Here is a 4,836-nt window from a genome sequence, read left to right as displayed (position 1 = left end):
GCTGAATCACAAATGGGGTGAAAAGTGACAGTAAAGTTAGTGGGTCAGCGTTAAATAACAGCTGAATCTCAAATGGGATGTAATAATGACAGTCACGTTAGTGGGTCAGCGTGAAAAATCGGCTGAATCCCAAATGGGGTGAAATAGTGACAGTAAAGTTAGTGAGTCAGCGTTAAAATCGGCTGAATCCCAAATGGGGTGAAATAGCGACAGTAAAGTTAGTGAGTCAGCGTTAAAAATCGGCTGAATCCCAAATGGGGTGAAATAGTGACAGTGAAGTTAGTGAGTCAGCGTTAAAATCGGCTGAATCCCAAATGGGGTGAAATAGCGACAGTAAAGTTAGTGGGTCAGCGTTAAAAAACAACTGAATCACAAATGGGATGTAATAATGACAGTAAAGTTAGTGGGTCAGCGTTAAATAACAGCTGAATCTCAAATGGGGTGAAATAGTGACATTAAAGTTAGTGGGTCGGCGTTAAATAACGGCTGAATCCCAAATGAGGTGAAATAGTGACAGTAAAGTTAGTAAGTCAGCGTTAAAAATCAGCTGAATCCTAAATGGGATGTAATAATGACATTAAAGTTAGTGGGTCAGCGTTAAATAACAGCTGAATAACAAATGGGGTGAAATAGTGACAGTAAAGTTAGTGAGTCAGCGTTAAAAATCAACTGAATCCGAAATGGGATGTGATAATGACTTTAAAGTTAGTGGGTCAGCGTTAAAAATCGGCTGAATCCCAAATGGGGTGAAATAGTGACAGTAAAGTTAGTGAGTCAGCGTTAAAATCGGCTGAATCCCAAATGGGGTGAAATAGTGACAGTAAAGTTAGTGAGTCAGCGTTAAAATCGGCTGAATCCCAAATGGGGTGAAATAGCGACAGTAAAGTTAGTGGGTCAGCGTTAAAAATCAACTGAATCCGAAATGGGATGTGATAATGACTTTAAAGTTAGTGGGTCAGCGTTAAATAACAGCTGAAACACAAATGCGGTGAAAAGTGACAGTAAAGTTAGTGGGTCAGCGTTAAAAATCGGCAGAATCCCAAATGGGGTGAAATAGTGACAGTAAAGTTAGTGAGTTAGCGTTAAAAATCAGCTGAATCCTAAATGGGATGTAATAATGACATCAAAGTTAGTGGGTCAGCGTTAAATAACAGCTGAAACACAAATGGGGTGAAAAGTGACAGTAAAGTTAGTGGGTCAGCGTTAAAAATCGGCAGAATCCCAAATGGGGTGAAATAGTGACAGTAAAGTTAGTGAGTTAGCGTTAAAAATCAGCTGAATCCTAAATGGGATGTAATAATGACATTAAAGTTAGTGGGTCAGCGTTAAATAACAGCTGAATAACAAATGGGGTGAAATAGTGACAGTAAAGTTAGTGAGTCAGCGTTAAAAATCAACTGAATCCGAAATGGGATGTGATAATGACTTTAAAGTTAGTGGGTCAGCGTTAAATAACAGCTGAAACACAAATGGGGTGAAAAGTGACAGTAAAGTTAGTGGGTCAGCGTTAAAAATCAGCTGAATCCTAAATGGGATGTAATAATGACATTAAAGTTAGTGGGTCAGCGTTAAATAACAGCTGAATAACAAATGGGGTGAAATAGTGACAGTAAAGTTAGTGAGTCAGCGTTAAAAATCAACTGAATCCGAAATGGGATGTGATAATGACTTTAAAGTTAGTGGGTCAGCGTTAAATAACAGCTGAAACACAAATGGGGTGAAAAGTGACAGTAAAGTTAGTGGGTCAGCGTTAAAAATCGGCAGAATCCCAAATGGGGTGAAATAGTGACAGTAAAGTTAGTAAGTCAGCGTTAAAAATCAGCTGAATCCTAAATGGGATGTAATAATGACATTAAAGTTAGTGGGTCAGCGTTAAATAACAGCTGAATCTCAAATGGGGTGAAATAGTGACATTAAAGTTAGTGGGTCAGCGTTAAATAACAGCTGAATCACAAATGGGGTGAAAAGTGACAGTAAAGTTAGTGGGTCAGCGTTAAATAACAGCTGAATCTCAAATGGGATGTAATAATGACAGTCACGTTAGTGGGTCAGCGTGAAAAATCGGCTGAATCCCAAATGGGGTGAAATAGTGACAGTAAAGTTAGTGAGTCAGCGTTAAAATCGGCTGAATCCCAAATGGGGTGAAATAGCGACAGTAAAGTTAGTGAGTCAGCGTTAAAAATCGGCTGAATCCCAAATGGGGTGAAATAGTGACAGTAAAGTTAGTGAGTCAGCGTTAAAATCGGCTGAATCCCAAATGGGGTGAAATAGCGACAGTAAAGTTAGTGGGTCAGCGTTAAAAAACAACTGAATCACAAATGGGATGTAATAATGACAGTAAAGTTAGTGGGTCAGCGTTAAATAACAGCTGAATCTCAAATGGGGTGAAATAGTGATATTAAAGTTAGTGGGTCGGCGTTAAATAACGGCTGAAACCAAAATGAGGTGAAATAGTGACAGTAAAGTTAGTAAGTCAGCGTTAAAAATCAGCTGAATCCTAAATGGGATGTAATAATGACATTAAAGTTAGTGGGTCAGCGTTAAATAACAGCTGAATAACAAATGGGGTGAAATAGTGACAGTAAAGTTAGTGAGTCAGCGTTAAAAATCAACTGAATCCGAAATGGGATGTGATAATGACTTTAAAGTTAGTGGGTCAGCGTTAAATAACAGCTGAAACACAAATGGGGTGAAAAGTGACAGTAAAGTTAGTGGGTCAGCGTTAAAAATCGGCAGAATCCCAAATGGGGTGAAATAGTGACAGTAAAGTTAGTGAGTTAGCGTTAAAAATCAGCTGAATCCTAAATGGGATGTAATAATGACATTAAAGTTAGTGGGTCAGCGTTAAATAACAGCTGAAACACAAATGGGGTGAAAAGTGACAGTAAAGTTATGGGTCAGCGTTAAAAATCGGCAGAATCCCAAATGGGGTGAAATAGTGACAGTAAAGTTAGTGAGTTAGCGTTAAAAATCAGCTGAATCTCAAATGGGGTGAAATAGTGACAGTAAAGTTAGTAAGTCAGCGTTAAAAATCAGCTGAATCCTAAATGGGATGTAATAATGACATTAAAGTTAGTGGGTCAGCGTTAAATAACAGCTGAATAACAAATGGGGTGAAATAGTGACAGTAAAGTTAGTGAGTCAGCGTTAAAAATCAACTGAATCCGAAATGGGATGTGATAATGACTTTAAAGTTAGTGGGTCAGCGTTAAATAACAGCTGAAACACAAATGGGGTGAAAAGTGACAGTAAAGTTAGTGGGTCAGCGTTAAAAATCAGCTGAATCCTAAATGGGATGTAATAATGACATTAAAGTTAGTGGGTCAGCGTTAAATAACAGCTGAATAACAAATGGGGTGAAATAGTGACAGTAAAGTTAGTGAGTCAGCGTTAAAAATCAACTGAATCCGAAATGGGATGTGATAATGACTTTAAAGTTAGTGGGTCAGCGTTAAATAACAGCTGAAACACAAATGGGGTGAAAAGTGACAGTAAAGTTAGTGGGTCAGCGTTAAAAATCGGCAGAATCCCAAATGGGGTGAAATAGTGACAGTAAAGTTAGTGAGTTAGCGTTAAAAATCAGCTGAATCCTAAATGGGATGTAATAATGACATTAAAGTTAGTGGGTCAGCGTTAAATAACAGCTGAAACACAAATGGGGTGAAAAGTGACAGTAAAGTTAGTAAGTCAGCGTTAAAAATCAGCTGAATCCTAAATGGGATGTAATAATGACATTAAAGTTAGTGGGTCAGCGTTAAATAACAGCTGAATAACAAATGGGGTGAAATAGTGACAGTAAAGTTAGTGAGTCAGCGTTAAAAATCAACTGAATCCGAAATGGGATGTGATAATGACTTTAAAGTTAGTGGGTCAGCGTTAAATAACAGCTGAAACACAAATGGGGTGAAAAGTGACAGTAAAGTTAGTGGGTCAGCGTTAAAAATCGGCAGAATCCCAAATGGGGTGAAATAGTGACAGTAAAGTTAGTGAGTTAGCGTTAAAAATCAGCTGAATCTCAAATGGGGTGTAATAATGACATTAAAGTTAGTGGGTCAGCGTTAAATAACAGCTGAATAACAAATGGGGTGAAATAGTGACAGTAAAGTTAGTGAGTCAGCGTTAAAAATCAACTGAATCCGAAATGGGATGTGATAATGACTTTAAAGTTAGTGGGTCAGCGTTAAACAACAGCTGAAACACAAATGGGGTGAAAAGTGACAGTAAAGTTAGTGGGTCAGCGTTAAAAATCGGCAGAATCCCAAATGGGGTGAAATAGTGACAGTAAAGTTAGTAAGTCAGCGTTAAAAATCAGCTGAATCCTAAATGGGATGTAATAATGACATTAAAGTTAGTGGGTCAGCGTTAAATAACAGCTGAATAACAAATGGGGTGAAATAGTGACAGTAAAGTTAGTGAGTCAGCGTTAAAAATCAACTGAATCCGAAATGGGATGTGATAATGACTTTAAAGTTAGTGGGTCAGCATTAAATAACAGCTGAAACACAAATGGGGTGAAAAGTGACAGTAAAGTTAGTGGGTCAGCGTTAAAAATCAGCTGAATCCTAAATGGGATGTAATAATGACATTAAAGTTAGTGGGTCAGCGTTAAATAACAGCTGAATAACAAATGGGGTGAAATAGTGACAGTAAAGTTAGTGAGTCAGCGTTAAAAATCAACTGAATCCGAAATGGGATGTGATAATGACTTTAAAGTTAGTGGGTCAGCGTTAAATAACAGCTGAAACACAAATGGCGTGAAAAGTGACAGTAAAGTTAGTGGGTCAGCGTTAAAAATCGGCAGAATCCCAAATGGGGTGAAATAGTGACAGTAAAGTT

Source organism: Botryllus schlosseri, chromosome 14, assembly GCF_051294905.1.
Source record: "Botryllus schlosseri isolate E-star chromosome 14, Bs_hap1, whole genome shotgun sequence".
In the NCBI taxonomy this organism is placed as follows: domain Eukaryota; kingdom Metazoa; phylum Chordata; class Ascidiacea; order Stolidobranchia; family Styelidae; genus Botryllus; species Botryllus schlosseri.
This window is presented reverse-complemented; position numbering follows the sequence as displayed.